At 36.2% G+C, this 17,951-nt stretch overlaps 1 protein-coding gene across 1 annotated transcript in view; it reads right to left on the bottom strand.

Annotated features, from left to right (window-relative positions):
* The window catches only part of Ubr3 (ubiquitin protein ligase E3 component n-recognin 3), a 230,170-nt gene that overhangs the window by 139,468 nt on the left and 72,751 nt on the right, over nt 1–17,951 (bottom strand).

Here is a 17,951-nt window from a genome sequence, read left to right as displayed (position 1 = left end):
AAAAAAAAAAAAAAGCTGAGACTCCCTTTTTTTTTTTTTTTTTTTTTTTTTTTGGTGGTGCTAGGGATTGAACCCAGGACCTCGTGCATGCTAAGCAAGTAGGCAAGCCCTCTACCAACTGAGCTATATCCCCAGCCCCTCCCATTCATTTTGACTTCTCCTTCACACCACTTAGTTTCCATGTCCTGTTGAGTCTTCCACAACATTATCATATAGGTTCTCAACTATTGTTACTTGTCCCCAACTAGACCAAACATCACTGATCTGGTCACCAGGCCAACAATCTCACTGTTTCAGTCTATTCTGTATGAGATCCATCTTCATATAAATATTTTCTTATACATTCTATTCCCCAACTCCCAAAAAAAAAAAAGTTTAATTGTACTTTTAAGTTACCATAAATAATCTGTCTTAACCAAACAAAAGTGGCAGATAATTCATGGATAAACACACACACACACACACACACACACACACACACACACACGCACAGAGAGAGAAAGAGAGAGAGAGAGAGAGAGAACTAAATATTCTCCCGTTTTGTCAAGGATTGAGTTAATCGTGCTCATTCTATACTCTTAGCACAAGTAAAAACTGGAACAACACTGCTGGAGAACAGTTTGAAAAGTAGTACCAAAGTATTTAAAGATGACCAGTTAATTTCACTTCTATAGTATATCTTTAAAATATGTTCAGAATATCTGTCTCCCAACTTACTACCACCACCATCAATAACCTGAAAAAAAAAATGATTACTTATACTTAATACTTTCATGACCTTTAGTAAATAATGTATGTTTTATAAGTCTCAGTTTCTCCAAAAGGAAAAGGGCATACTACTACTTGCCTCCCAGTACTGTTATAAAGATGCAAATGAAAGGATGCATAAAAAAAAGTTCTGTGAAGAGAGAAGATGGCAGATTAGAAGAAGGGTGCGCTTTCCAGCAGCTCCTCAGCATCTGACTTACAAAGTAGGAAAACTGTTTCTCAGTAAGCCAGCATCTGCTACCTACCTCCTTCTCCTTTGATGACTTTTTTTAGTATTTCAAACTTTTTCTCACCTTCCCACCTTATTTTTCTTTTACTGAGGAACCTGTGATCCCACAGATAGAATTACATAGTTTAAGTAAATCCCATTTATGTTGATGTGACTATTATTACAGTAGACAACATAGTGGACACCTGATGTCAAATGCCTGATCTAGTTCATAGTTTTGTGTTGCTGCCAGTGATGTTAAATGCTGATCCCATCATTCCTATACAGGTGGCAATTAAGGTTACAGATGTCAAAGTAAATACCAGACATTCATCTTAAACTCTATGTCTGGCCAGCTGCAGCAGCACACACCAGTGTCTCAGGAGGCTAAGGCAGAAAGATCACAAGTTCCAAAGCCAGCCTCAGCAACTTAGTGAGGCCCTATACAACTTAGCAAGATGCTGGTCTCAAAAAATTTAAAAGGGCTGGGGATGTAATTCAGTGGTTAAGCAACCCTGGATTCATTCCCAGGTACCAAAAAAAATAAAAACAGTCTATATCTATTACTAACTTTAGTGCTATTCCTGGATCCCCCTCCCTCTAGGAGGGCTGGAAAGTGATTGAGACACTCAAGATTACGGAATAGAGATCCTGCTACCAAGAAATACTCATAATCCAAACAACAGAGAAACTTACCCCACATATGATTTAGCCTCACTTGAGACTAAACATACTTCAACTCATAGAGTTGGGGAAATAAAAACCCCAAATCAAAACCAAGCCCCAAGGAGGAACAATCAGAGGGAAACCTCAAGTTCCACCCCAATGCCAATATCTACTCATATATGAAAAACAGAGCGAAATCCTAGAATAAAAAAGAACTACACATGTAAGGGCACACATTTAAAAGAGGAAGGGGAATTCACCTCAACTGATGCCAAGTACAGAACCTCTGAAAACGTAGGAAACAGGCAAACCAATCTCCCCATAAAATTCACAATCCCCAACAAAGAATCCTATAGATATGGAAGTGGATGAAATTCCAGAGAAAGAATATATTTTTAAAACCTGATTATTAAATACTGAATGAAGTAAAAAAAATGATTATTAAAAATGTTCGTGATGTTAAAAGATCTAAACCATTTCATTAAAGAAACAGAAATACTGAAAAGAAAACATCAGAACTCTGAAATTGAAAGAACTCAATGAATTAAATTAAAATTCACTTGAAGCATACTAACAAATTAGATTGTGCAAATAAAACTTCAGACCTTGAAGACAGATCCTCAAGTCTTATAGAAAGGGATACGAGATTGAGTACACAAAATACAACAAAGGGGAAAAAATGATAGAGAGTATATAGAACTCTGGAACAACATCAACAGACCAAACTGGATAGAAGAAAACATGGAGATACAAACTAAAGACATTAAGAACATTTTCAATGAGACAATAACAGAAAAATTCCCCATATCAGAAATAAAATAGACATCCACACACAGGAAGTATACAAGAACCCAAATAGAGCTGATCAGAACAGAACTTTTCCAAGACACATCATAATCAAAATGTCCAGCATAGAAAATAAGGAAAGAATATTAAAAACTCCAAGGGAGAAACATCAGGTCACAATTAGAGGAAACCAACAAGGTCAACTCCTGATTCTGAACTCAAACACTAAAATCAAGGAGAGCCGGGGGTCGGGGGGACAGGGTATCTCAATATTCCCAAAAGGATAAAAATCAATAGAAGACTAATCATCTAAACAAGAATCAAGGCAAACTACAAACACATATTCATATTAATACTGAATATAAATGGTCTCAACTTCCCAACTGAAAGACATAGATTAGCCAAATGGAACAAAAAAACAAGATTCGACTATATGCTATTTGCACGAGATTCATCTCATTGGCAAAGACATTCACAGGCTGAATGTCAAAGGATGGTACAATATTCCACACAAATGGGAGTCCATAAACAAGCGAAAAAGTTATTCTCATATCTAACAAAACCAAATTTCAAGCAAAAATGAATCAGAAGAGACAAAGAAGGCCACTGCATCCTAGTAATGGGAACAATCTAACAAGAAAACAAAACAATAGTAATATTTACACCCAAAATATCAACACATCCAGTTACATTTTTAAAACAGTCATTGGCTGGGGTTGTGGCTCAGTGGCAGAATGCTTGCCTAGTAGTTGTAAGGGCCCTGGTTCGACCCTCAGCACCACATAAAAATAAAATAAAGTAAAAAAAAAAAATACTCATTGACATTAAATCCCAGATAGACCCCTCGCAAAGAAAAAATACAACACACCCTAATCACCAATAAAAATAAATGCAACCTAAACAATACTATAAATCAAAAGAACCTAATAGACATATACAGAATATTTCATCCCAAAACAGGTGAATTTCCCTTCTTCTTAGAAGCTCATAGAATCTTTTACAAAATAGACCATATTCTAGGTTATAAGTTAGAAAATACAAAAAAAATCCAATATAATTTCATCTGTCCTAGTAGACCATAATGGAATGAAATGAGAAATTGACAACAAGAAAAATAACAGAAATCACAAAAACAGATGGAGATGAAATAATACTCTTTTACATAAAGAATGGATCAAAGAAGGAATGAAAGAAATAATCAAGAAATCATAGAAAGAAATGAAAATAAAAATACAACATATGAAAATCTCTGGGACAGTACTAAAGCAGTACTAAGAGGAGAATTCATTGCATTGAGTGCCTACATTAAAGAAAAAAAGAAAGAGAGATTCCAAATAAATAAGCTTTTGCTGCACCTAAAGACCTTAGAAAAAGAAGCAGTAGCTAGGCATAGTGGCACATGACTGTAATCTCAGCAGCTCGGGAGGCTGAGGCAGGAGGATCACAAATTCAAAGCCAGCCTCAGCAACTTAGCAAGGACCTAAGCAACTTAGTGAGACCCTGTTTCAAGATTTTAAAAAATTTTAAAAGGGCTGGGGATGTGGCTCAGAGGTTAAGTGCCCCTGTATTCAACTCCTGGTATGAAAAAACAAAAAAGAACAAGCTACTCCAAAACCAGTAGAAGACAGGAAATAATACAGATCAGAACCAAAATTAACGAAATTAAGAATGAAAAAACAATACACAAGATCAACACAACCAAGAGCTGGTTCTTCAAAAAGATAAATAAGATTAATAAATCCTTAGCCAAACTAATCAAAAGAAAGAGAAGATCCAAATCAACAAATTAGAGATGAAAAGGAAATGAAATACTGAAATCCAGAAGACCATTAGAAACTATTTTGAAAATTATACTCCAATATACTGCCAAATTTAGAAGGCACTGACAAATTTCTAAACACATGACCTCCCCAAATTGAACCAGGAAAATACAGAAAACCTAAACAGAACCTGGGACTGTGGTTCAGTGGCAGAGCACTTCCCTAGCACATGTGAGGCACTGGATTCAATCCTTAACGCCATAAAAAAATGAATAAATAAAGACTTCAAAGAAACAAAAACTACAACTTCAAAGAAAAAAAAACCTAAGCAGATCAATATCAAGTAACGAAACTGAATGTAATTTGATTTTTTTCTCTCGCGGCCTTTAAAATTCTGTATTTTTTATGTTAGGTATTTTTATAATAATGTGCCTTGTTGTGGGTCTGTTGTAATTTTGTATATTGGAGTTCTATAAGCCTCTTGTACTTGGTTTTCCATTTCATTCTTCAGATTTGGGAAATTTTCTGATATTATTTCATTGAATAGATTGTTCATTCCTTTGGTTTGTTTCTCTAAGCCTTCCTCAATCCCAATAATTCTTAAATTTGGTCTTTCATGATATCCCATAATTCTTATAGATTCTGTTCATGATTTCTTACCATCTTCTCTGTTTGGCCAACTTTGTTTTCAAGATTAAATAATTTGTCTTAAATGTCTGAGGTTCTGTCTTCCAGGTGTTCTATCCTATTGGTTATGCTTTCTATGGAGTTTTTAACTTGGTTTATTGTTTCCTTCATTTCAAGTATTTCAGTTTGTTTTTTTTTTTCAGTATCTCTAACTCTTTATTGAAATGATCTCTTACTTCCCGTATTTGGTCTTTTAACTGTTGATTGGTGCGATCATTTAATGCCTGCATTTGCTCTTTCATCTCTTCCTTCAATGCCTGCATTTGCTCTTTCATCTCCTCATTTGCTTCTCTGATTGTTTTAATTATGTACATTCTGAACTCCTTTCTGACATTTCTTCTGCTGTGCTGTCATTGGGTTTTATTGATGTAGTATCTAGGTTTGTTTGGGACATTTTCTTCCCTTGTTTTCTCATATTGGTCAGATGTCAATGGGAATCTGAGATATTGCAGATTTCCTCTATTGGCTTATAGTGTCCCGGTAGATTTCCAGTGTATCACCTCCCAGCCTTCAGTAGCCTGAAGTCTTGGAGGAACTTGATAATGCAGTGCTTCCAAAGAAAGCTGCCCCTAGCCCCCTACTGGTTCCAGGGCTTGGAGCTGGCTCTGTGCGGAAAGGCTCTCATTGGGGGCCTGCACCGTGCAGCTGGCCGTGTGGGTGGAGCCCACCGCCGGAGTGTGGAAGGCTACCTTGGGAAGACTCTAGCTGCCCTGCCCTGCTCTGATAAGCCACCCCTATCTGTGCCTGCCACCCAGGCCAAGTTTCGCCCAGTGGGGGAGACTCACCCCATGACTCTATTTTTGTCCAAGTCTCTCAATGCCTCCCCTTCTTGAGTCCTGGGTTCTGGAGCGACTGGAGATGCAATCACCCTCTAGGTCGCCATCTTGGATCACCCTGTGGAAAGAGCCTGCAGCCGGAGTGGGCAGAGCCGCCTGGAGAAGTCTCTGGCTGCCCTGCCCTGATCCCAGAGGCTGCTTGCGGATGGAAGCTCTCCATTGGCTCGGGGACTTGTGGCTGGCTCTATGTAGAAAGGCTCTCACTGGGCGGTCTGTTCCGAGAAGCTAGCCTTGAAAGGCGCCTCCCACCGCAGGGGTCCAGGCTGCTTGGGGAGGTCTCTGGCTGCCCTGTCCTGGTCCCTGAAGCCGCTTGCAGGCCGGAGTATGCCATGCTGGCTCCGGGACTTGGAGCTTGTTCTGATCAGAAAGGCTCTCAGTAGGGGGCCTGCTCCAAGAACCTGGAGAAGCTGGCTGTGTGGGAGAGGCCCAGCGCCGGAGTACGCAGGGCTGCCTGTGGAAGACTCTAGCTGCCCTGCCCTGCTCCGATAAGCCACCTCTATCTGGGCCTGCCACCCAGGCCAAGCTCTCGGAATCAGACCAGAGACCCGGCATCTTATAGAAGAAAAAGTAGGTCCAAATCTTCAACTTGTTGGCTTAGGATCAGACTTCCTTAACAGGACTCCCATAGCACAAGAAATAAAAGCAAGAATCAACAACTGGGATAGATTCAAACTTAAAAGCTTTCTCTCAGCAAAGGAAACTATCAGAAATGTGAAGAGAGAACCTACAGAGTGGGAGAATATCTTTGCCAACCATACTTCAGATAGAGCGCTAATTTCCAGAATCTATAAAGAACTCACAAAACTCTACACCAAGAATGCAAATAATCCAGTCAACAAATGGGCTAAGGAAATGAACAGACACTTCACAGAAGATGATGTACAAGCACTCAACAGATATATGAAAAAATGTTCAACATCCCTAGTAAGAAGTGAAATGCAAATCAAAACTACCCTAAGATTTCATCTCACCCCAATTAGAATGGCGATTATCAAGAAACACAAGCAACAATAGGTGTTGGCGAGGATGTGGTGAAAAAGGAACACTCATACATTGCTGGTGGGGTTGCAAATTAGTGCAGCCACTCTGGAAAGCAGTATGGAGATTCCTCAGAAAGCTTGGAATGGAAACACCATTTGACCCAGCTATCCCACTCCTTGGCCTATACCCAAAGGACTTAAAATCAGCATACTACAGAGATACAGCCACATCAATGTTCATTGCTGCTCAATTCACCATAGCCAGATTGTGGAACCAACCTAGATGCCCTTCAGTTGATGAATGGATAAAGAAACTGTGGCATATATATACAATGGAATATTACTCCGCAATGAAGAATGATAAAATTATGGCATTTGCAGGCAAATGGATGAAATTGGAGAATATAATGCTAAGTGAGATAAGCCAATCTCAAAAAACTAAAGGACAAATGATCTCGCTGATAAGCGGATGAGGACACATATTGGGGGGTGGGAGGGGTTAGTATTAGGTTTAGGGTTAGGTTTAGGGTTAGGGATAAGGAGTGTGGTAAGAATGAAGGAAAGAAGGACTGTATAGAGGGAAAAGAGGGGTGGGAGGGCTGGGGGGGACGGGAAAAAAATAATGAATCAAACATCATTGCCCTATGTAAACGTATGATTACATAAATGGTATGCCTTGACTCCATGTACAAATAGAGAAACAACATGTATCCCATTTGTATACAATAATAATAAAAATAAAAGAAAAAAGAAAAAAATTAAAATTAAAAAAAAAAAGTAACGAAACTGAAACAACACTTAAAAGCCTACCAGCAAAGAAAAGCTCAGAACCAGATGGATTCTCAACTGATTTCTACCACACCTTTAAATAAGAACTAACACCAATCTTTCTCAAATTATTCCTTGAAAATGAAAGGGGAGCACACTACCAAACACATTCTGTGAAGACAGTATAACTGATACCAAAAGCAGACAAAGACACATCTAGGAAGGAAACTACAGACCAATACCCCTGATGAACACAGATGCAAATTTCTTAATAAAACATTAGCAAACTACATTCAAAAACATATTAAGAAGATAATACAGGTCTGAGGTTGTGGCTAAGTGGTAGAGCACTTGCCTCACATGTGTGAGGCACTGAGTTTGATCCTCAGCACTGCATAAAATAAAAGAATAAACAGAACAATTTCAAGTAATGAAATAGAAAATGCCACCAAAAGTCTATCAATTAAGAAAAGCCCAGGATCAGATTCTCAGCAAGTTCTACAAGACCTTCAAAGAAAAATTAACACCAATACTCTTCAAATTATTCCATGAAATAGAAAAGAAAGGAACCCTTCCAAACTCATTCAATGAGGCTAGTATCACCCTGATCCCAAAACCAGACAGACACATAAAGGACAGAAAACTTCAGACCAATATCCCTGATGACATAGATGCAAAAAAATCTCATAAAATTCTGGCAAATCACATACAAAAACATTATGAGAGTGCACCACAATCAAGTGGGTTCATCCCAGGAATATAGGGTAAGTCGAGCATATGGAAATCAATAAATGTAATTCATCAAATCAATAGACTTAAAAACAAGAATCAACAATCACTCAATAGCGCAGGAAAAGCATTTGAAAAAATACAGTACCCTTCATTTTCAAAACCTCATACCTCAAAAATACAAAAAACTACATACCTCAACATCATAAAAGTCATATTTTCTGAACTGAAGGCCAAAATAATTTTAAACAGAAAAACTGAAAGCATTCCTACTAAAAACGGGAACGAGACAAGGATGCCCCCTTTCATCACTTTTATTCAACAATGTCCTTGAAACTCTAGTCAGAGCAATTTGACATAAGAAAGAAAGGTATACAAATAGGTAAAGAAGACCTCAAACTATCACTATTTGCCGATGACATTATTCTATATTTAGAAGATCTAAAATATTCCACCAAAAAAACTTCTAGAACTAATAAATGAGTTCAGCAAAGTTTCAGGATATAAAATCAATACCCATAAATCAAATGTGTTCCTAACATCATTAATAAATCTACTGAAAGAGAAAATAAGAAAACTATCCCATTCACAGAAGCCTCAAAAAAAATTTTGATAATCAATCTAACAAAAGAAGTGAAAGACCTCTACAATGAAAACTACAAAACACTAAAGAAAGAAATTGAAGAAGACCTTTGAAGATGGAAAGACCTCCCATGCTCCTGCATAAGTAGAATATGGTCAAAATGATCATACTACCAAAAATGTTATACAAATTTAATGCAATTCCTATTAAAATCCAAATGACATTCTTCATAGAACAGCAATCAGGAAATTCATTTGGAAAAACAAGAGCCCCAGAATAACCAAAACAATCCTTATCAAGAAAAGTGAAACAGAAGGCATCACAATACCAGACCTCAAACTATACTGAACAGCAATAGTAATGAAAACAGCATGGTACTGGCACCAAAGTAGACATGTAGACCAATGGCACAAAATAGAAGACACAGAGACAACCCACATAAATACAGTTATCTCATACTAGACAAAGGTGCTGAAAACATTCACTGGAGAAAAGATAGCCTATTCAACAAATGGTGCTGGGAAAAATAGAAAGCCATATGTAACAAAATGAAATTAAACCTTTATCTCTCACCCTGCATGCACTCAAAGTGGATCAAAGACTTAGGCACTAGAACAGAGATCCTGCACCTATTAGAAGAAAAGGTAGGCCCAAATCTTCACCATATCAGCCTAGGATCTGATTTCCTTAACAAGATCCCTAAGTACAAGAAGTAAAATCAAGAATCAATAAATGGGAAGGATTCAAACTAAAAAGCTTCTTCTCAGCAAAAGAAAAATAATGTGAAGAGAGAGTCTATAGATTGGGAGAAAAATCTTTACCACATGCACCTCAGATAAAGCATGAATCTCTAGGGTATATAAAGAACTCAAAAAACTTAACACCAAAGAAACAAAGAACCCAATCAGTAAATGAGCTCTGGAACTGAACAGACACTTCACAGAAGAAATACAATCAACCAACAAATATATGAAAAAATGTTCAACATCTCTAGCAATTACAGAAATGCAAATTAAGCTACTCTAAGATTTCATCTCACTCCAATCAGAATGGCAATTATCAAGAACACAAGTAACAATAAATGTTGGTGAGGATCTGGTGGAAAAGGTACAATCATACACAGCTGGTAGGAATACAAATTGATGCAACCATTTTGAAAAGCAGTATGAAGATTCCTCTGAAAACTTGGAATGGAACCACCATTTGACCCAGCTATCCCACTCCTTGGTTTATGCCCAAAGGACTTAAAATCTGCATGCTACAGTGACGCAGGCATATCAGTGTTTATAGCAGTTCAAATCACAATAGCTAACTATGGAACCAACCTGTGTATCCTTCAACAGATGAATGGATAAAGAAAATGTGGTGTGTGTGTGTGTGTGTGTGTGTGTGTGTGTGTGTGATGGAATATTATCCAGCCTTAAAGAAGACTGAAATTATGGCATTTGCTGATAAATGGATGGAGCTGGAGAATATTATGCTAAGTGAAACCCAAAAAACCAAAGGCCAAATGTTTTCTCTGATCTGCGGATGCTAATTCCACAATAAGCTGGGCTGGGGCTAGGGAAGAACAGAGTTACTTTAGATTAGGTAAAGGGCAGAGAAAGGAGGGGAAAGGGTATGGGGACAGGAAGGATAGTAGATTGAAACAGACATTACCTCATGTATACAGATGACTGCATGACTGATATGACCCTACAATATATACAATCAGAAAAATGAGAAATATACTCCATTTATCAAAATGTATACATGCATTCTACTGTACTAATTAGAACAAATAAAAAAATCTAAAAAATAAATGAATGAATAAATAAATGAATAAAATAAAGGTCCATCAACAACTAAACAAAGATACTACACCATGATCAAATGGGCTTCATCCCAAGGATACAAGATGGGTTCAATGTATGCAAATGAACAAATGTAATGCACCATTTAAACAGAATTGAGGACAAGAATATGAGTATTTCAATAGATGTAGAAAAGGTCTTTGATAAAATACAGCAACTATTCATATTAAAACCACTGGAGAAACTAGGGATAGAAGGAAATTACCTCAACATTAGAAAGGCAATATATGACAAACTCAAAGTCAACATCACACAGAGAAACAGAGAAAAACTTAAAGCTCTTCCTCTAAAAACAGGAATAAGACAAGGATTTGCACTCACCATTTCTATTCAATATAGTTCTTGAAACTCTAGCCAGAGCAATCAGGTAAGAGAAAAATTAAAGGGATATAAATAGAAATGAAGAGCTCAAACTATGTTTGCTGATGACATGATCCTATATCTAGAAGACCCAAAAAAATTCCCCCAGAAGACTTCTAGAGCTGATAAATGAATTTAGCAAAGTAGCAGGATACAACATCAGCACTCATAAATCAATAGCTTTTTTTTATAAACAGCACTTCAGCTGACAAAGAAATTAGGAAACTATCCACATCACAATAAACCCAAAAAGAATAGAATAACTGGGAATTAATTTAATGAAGGATGTGAAGGACCTCTACATAAAAAACTATGGACCACTGAAGAAAGACACTGAAGAAGACCTCAGAAGATGGAAGATCCATGTTCTTGGGCAGGCAGAATTAATATGTCAAAATGGCCATACTAGGGGCTGCGAAGATAGCTCAGTTGGTAGAGTGCTCGCCTCGCAAGCACAAGGCCCTGGGTTCGATCCCCAGACCACAAAAAAAAAAAAAAAAAATGGCCATACTACCAAAAGCAAAATACACATTCAATGTAATCACCACCAAAATACCAGTGGACATTCCTTACAGAACCAGGAAAAAATGTCTAAAATTCATTTGGAAGAATAGAGACCCAGAATAGCCAAAGCAATTCTCAACAAGAAAAACTATGCAAGAGGCATCATAATACCCAATCTCAAATTATACCACAGAGGTATAATCACAAAAACAGCATGATATTAGCATCAAATAGACATGAAGACCAACAGAATAGAATAGGAGACACAGAAACAAACTCTACATACTTACAACTGATACTTGAAAAATGCGCCAAAAATATGTTGGAGAAAAGAAAGCCTTTTTAACAAATGGAGCTGGAAAAACTGGATATCCATTTGTAGACTAACATTAGACACCTATCTTTCAGTTTGCACAAAATCAAATCAAATAGATCAAAGACTTAGGAATTAGACCAGAAACCTTGTAACTGCTAGAAGAAAACAACACTCCATTATATAGGTGGATGCAGGCACCAACTTCCTCAACAAGACCCTTAAAACTTTGGAAACAAAACCAAGAATCAACAAGTGGGATGCCATCAAATTAAAAATATTCTGGGCTGGGACTGGGGCTCACCTAGCACTTGCGAGGCCCTGGGTTCAATCCTCAGCACCACATAAAAATAAAATAAAGTTTATAAAAAAAAAAAGTGAGCTTATATGATAAAAAAATTAAAAATATTCTGTGCAACAAAGGAAATGATTAAGAGCATAACAAGAAGGTCTACGGAGTGGGGAAAAATCTTTGCAGCTACTCCTCTGACAGAGTATTAATATCCAGAATATATTAAAAACTCAAAAAACTCAATGAAAACAAACAAACAAAAAAACCACATAACCCAATCATAAACAGGCAAAAGAACTAAACAAATTTTTCAAAAGAAAATACACAAAGGCCAACAATATATGAAAATGTTCAACATCTCTAGAAATCAGGAAAATATAATCAAAACTACACTAAGATTTCATTTTACTCTAGTCAGAATGGTAATTCTCAAGAACACAAATAGCAATAAATGCTGGCAAAGATGTGGGAGAAAAGGTACACTTGCACATTGTTGGTGGGACTGCAGACTAGTACAACCACTCTGGAAAGCAATACGGAGATTTCTCAAAAAACTAGGAATGGAACCACCATATTACCCAGCTATCCCACTTCTCAGTATTTATCCAAAAGAACTAAAATCGGCATAAATATAGCAATACAGTCACTTTCATGTTATAGGCAGCACAATTCACAATAGCCAAGTTATGTGGAATCAACCCAGATGCTCATGATAGATGAATAGATCAAGAAAATGTGGTCTACATACAACAATCGGTTTTACTCAGCCATAAAGAGAATGAAATAATGGCATTTTCCAGTAAATGGGTGAAATGGAGAAAATCATGGAGAAAATCATGTTAAGGAAATAAGTCAGACTCAGAAAATCAGGGGTCTAATGTTTTCTCTCACATGTGGAAGTTAAAGCCAAACAATGGAAAGAAGGTGATTGGGGAGGGGATCATATATCATACAAACATGGGAATTCAGGGGAATAGAAGAAGGAGAACAATAGGGAGGGAGGAAGGAAAGGGAAAGAAATCACAAAATCATATTATAAACATACATACATGTACCAAAGTGAATTTCACTTTTATATATATGTAGAAAGTACCAATTAAAAATAAATAAAGGAGCAAAAGGAAAATCACTTGAGTGGAGAGGGAGAGGAAATTTGTGGAGGAGGGGAGGAAACAGGGAGGGAGAAGGGAATTGAAATCAAATTCCTTGCAAGTATGATTTTTGTCAAAATGAACCCAAATATTACGTATAATTATAATGCTCTAATAAAAAATTTTTTTAATTGTTCTCTTACATCTAACACTATGAGATATCAAGTAGTTAATTAATTGCTCCAAGAAGTCAAGGCAGTACTTGATACTTATCAAGTTTGCAGTAACTGGAAATTGCCACTAGATGGAGATTTTGCAGCTTATTTGTTCCCATCAGAAAATAAAATTAATAAAATTCTAAAAATGTGTCATGCTTTAGCCAATCTACCTGCTATTAATCTATTATTAAAAGTCTGGTGCCCTACCAACTGAGATAACTGGGTAGTAGTATTTTTTTAACTAGAACTTATATTTTTAAAACTGAAATAGTATTCAGGGCAATCACCAAAAGATAACATTTAATTACATGAAATTTCCTTTTATGCTGCTTATTCCTTTAGTTTCAGATTTTATAGTGGAAAATATGAACAGAGAAATGCCTTTTAAACTTTAATTACTCTTCTAATTTTCATTTCTAAAATCTGTCAGCACTATTGCTAAAAGCTCTGGAAATTCTTGCTTACAAAATAAGTATAGCAAAGTGGTAATTAAATCAGACAGATTTCAAATTCAGTTTCCACTAATAGCTACGTGAACTTGATAAGTTGTCTCACCTCTGAAAGAAAGGCATGATGATACATACTTTATATGAAATGCTGTAAAGATTAGATGAGAATATATGTGAAGTGTGGAGTACAATGCCTGGCATAGTGTGGTTGCCCAAGAGAAGGTCTGATTTAGGTTGTAGATGCTTCTTTCACCAAGAAACTACTCTCTGAAATATTGTCAGGACAATATAAGTCTGTTTCCTCACTGCCCTCAACTTTTTAGGTTAAGGACACACTGCAATCCTGGCTTCAGAGCTGAAAAATTTACTACTGCCTAGAAATAATGATTTTTCATTATCAGAGATTATCCCAGTTTCACAATCCAAATTTGTTCTATATGTAGTTATCAGAATAATCTTCCTAAATAGTGATCCCTTCATATGAGAGTCACATCAAACCACCTTCCTGCATTGTTGTCTTCTGTTGGTCTTCAGGACACTACAATCTTCTGGGTTTTCTCATATCCCTCTCCCTGATATTTAAAGGACATTCTTTCCTTAGAGTTCATATCTATTCTCTCCCTTCTTAATCGCATCCCATCCTTTGGTGATAAACATCATCTATATACCAAAGGATTTAGAATTTATAAACTCTGTCCAGACTTTCACTTTTGAGCGTGAAACACAATTTTCACTTCACAATTTCCACTTGACGGACATGTCAAACTTAACATATCTAGAATTAATTTGAACTTCTCTAAACTTTCTTTTCTACCAGTCCTTTTCTACTTCTGTAACTATTACATCACACATAGTTACCCAAAAGTTTCTCTTCTTCAACAATTACATACAAACCATCACACCAAGTTTACTGATCCTACCTCCAAATTGTAACTTTTCAAAATAAATCAAATCTCAATATATGTTTATATTCAAGTTTATGTTTAGAATTTCACATTTAGACTATTACTATGGCATCTTTTTAAATAAATAAGAATTATATATATATATATATATATATATATATATGTATAGGGAGTACAATGTGATATTTGGATACATGTGTACACTATGAAAAGATTACATCATACTAATTAACACACCTAACATCTCAGACACATATATTTGTACTGAAAACATGTAAGATCTATTTGTCTAGAAAATGTGAAATATACATTATTACTAACTGTGGTCCCATGCTGTGCAACAGATCTTAAAAATTTATTCCTCTGGCCCAGTTGAATCTTTGTATCCTTTGGTAAAATTTCCCCATTCTCCAGCCTCTGGTAACCACCATTTTACTCTTTACTTCTGTAAGTCTTCCTTAGATTACACATTTAAGTGAGATCAATTTATCATTATCATAGCATCTTAATTGGTCTGTTACCCCTAGTGTTCCTGTTTCCCACTGCTCTTTTCCCCAATCCCCATCTTCACCAGCAGTCAGAATAACCTTTTAAGTATAAATCTGATCATGCTGAACTACTTAAAAATCTTCACAGTGAGTGACTCCACACCTGTAATTCCCAGTGACAGGAGGATCACAAGTTCAATACCAGCCTCAGCAACTTAGCGAGACCCTGCCTTAAAATAAAAAATAAAAAGGCTGGGGATGTAGCTCAATGGTAAAGTGCTCTGGTTCAATCCCCAGGATCAAAAATTAAAACCAAAGAAAAAAAAATTTTCACAAGCTGGGCTGTGGATGTAGGTCAGTGATAGAGCACTTGCCTAGCATACTTGAGATAGTGGATTCAATCCCCAGCATGAAAAAAGAAAAAAAAAATCACAAGCTTCCCTTTAAAATTAAATCGAAGACTTCTTAACATGATCTAGAAGGACCTAAATAATAACCTGGTCCCTGGTCTATCTCTCCATCACTGTTTTATCTACTCTGCAGTTCCAGACACAATTCCTTATATGAACAAATCATTTTCCTTCTACAGGGGGCTATTCCATCTACCTTCCCCACTAACCTTGCTTTTATTTTTCACAAAGCTGGCTCTGCCATATTCTTTCCTCAAAAAGGTTTTGTCTAACCCTCAGATCTACTCATTTCTCTGTCTCATAGCAATCTGTTATTTTCCTATAGAAGTACATACAAAAAGTAAAGCTGTGTTTACTTACTTAAGGTCTACCTCCCCTGTAAGACTGCATTATGAAACAAGAACTATGTCTATTAACACCAAAAACTTAAGCATCTAGAAGTGTCTTATAGAAGCACATTCAACAAATATTTTTAAAACAAATGAACAAACAAACCTCACATTGTTTTATAAATACTACAGTGGAGATTAAATGAGGTACTATGAAAACACGTTAGTGGAATCACAAATCTAATGAGCAGATAACCTATCAGCTGGGTCTTTTCAGTAGAATTTCTGAAAAGCTAGCACTAATGGTACTTCATTCTGGCTAGAATCACTACCAGGTCATACTTCATATCAAACAAATCAAATCTCTTAACAGTGGGTCTTAGGTATGTGTATTTTTTTAAGCTTCCCAGACAATTCTAATGCAAGAGAAGCACTAGGCTAAGGAAAGAACATTTAGATTTTGCTTGACTGAAAGCACAAGAATCAAGAAGGGACATTGCATAATGGAATAGTTATCAACCAATGAAGATGGAAGGTGGTATAAGAAGATGAATTATAAAGATAACTGAGGGTAAACTGTGGAAGATCGTAAATAACTCTTTAGGAAATTTAAAACAATACCCTCTAGACAAATGAGAACCTGAATGATTTTCAAGCAGATGAGAGACATGCAGAGCTTAGAAAAGTAACTTTAATATTAGGATAGATAATAGTAGGAAACTCTAGAGGCAGGAAAACAAGGTAAGAAATTACCTTAAAAATCTAGATTTTTTTTTTTTAAATATAAAGAAATAAAAACAAAACAGAAGCAGAGGGGAGAAACTTCTGAAAAAGAAGAAAGAATTCATGGTATGTGACCACAAGGTCAATACAGCTAGTACAGCAAGGGAAAAGGTGTAGACTGAACAACTCCATCATTTAAGACAACATCAAATGATATGAAGGACACAAAAGGAAATACAGTATGGACAAATGGTTTTAAAGTTATTGGGAGTGGGAACCACTGGGAGTATAGCAAGGTGGTAGAGCACCTGTTTAGCATGCACGAGGCACTGGATTCAATCCCTAGTGTGGTCAAAAAAAAAAAAGTTAATTAGGGATCTGAGAAAATTCATGTACCTATTAGGAAATCTATATAAATAACCTAACCTGTTAGAAATTTAAACCTAATTAGACAGTTGCAAAGCCGTGATATATTTGCATTTAGAAAACAGCTAAACTCGCGAGAGAAAATATAAATCTTCTTAAAGGATAACACATTTTAAAGAACTTCATAATTACCTATGAAGAAGAACATGCTTTTCTGACCTATTTTGCTTTTGTTTTGTTTTGAAAAGATAAGAACAACTGAGAAGTTAAATTGTTTTAAATGGGTTGACCAAGTCACACAAAGTTAAGACTAGAACGAGGGGGTTTTAAAATATTTCCACTATGAAAATCTTGCCCAGCTTGCTACTGGTACAGGTTAACAGGCTGGACTTCATAGGATCATATATCAAATTTTTAGTCTAGTCTTTATTTAATAGGCTTAGGACTTCATTTTTCTGGACTACTCAAGGATTTTGGGGACACTCAATCCAATGACTTATTATATCAACAACTGGAAGTTGTGTGGAATTTATGTTTGTGCTTGGAATCTGAATATTGTAATTTTACTGAGGAATATTCTTACCCTTGGAAAGATAAGAAGCACTAGGCAGCTGATAATAGGTAAAAAGAAACTTAAATAAAGGTGAATGTAGAGACTTAAGTTTCAAAGACTGTTCAAAATAGGGGCAGGCTGAGAAGATCTGATAATATAAATGAATTTCAACCTAAGAATATAAATTACTGTCTCAGGTCAGTTTCCACAAAGCTGAATTCAACTTGAAACAGAATTAAACCCCGTACGTCATATACAAATAAACATGTCAATTTTTTCACAAATCTTTTTCTTAATTATTTTAAAAACAAATACAGAGATTACCA

This window comes from Sciurus carolinensis, chromosome 3 (assembly GCF_902686445.1).
Source record: "Sciurus carolinensis chromosome 3, mSciCar1.2, whole genome shotgun sequence".
NCBI classification, from domain to species: Eukaryota; Metazoa; Chordata; class Mammalia; order Rodentia; family Sciuridae; genus Sciurus; species Sciurus carolinensis.
The sequence above is the reverse complement of the archived record's forward strand: the minus strand, read 5'-3'. Positions and strand labels throughout refer to the sequence as shown.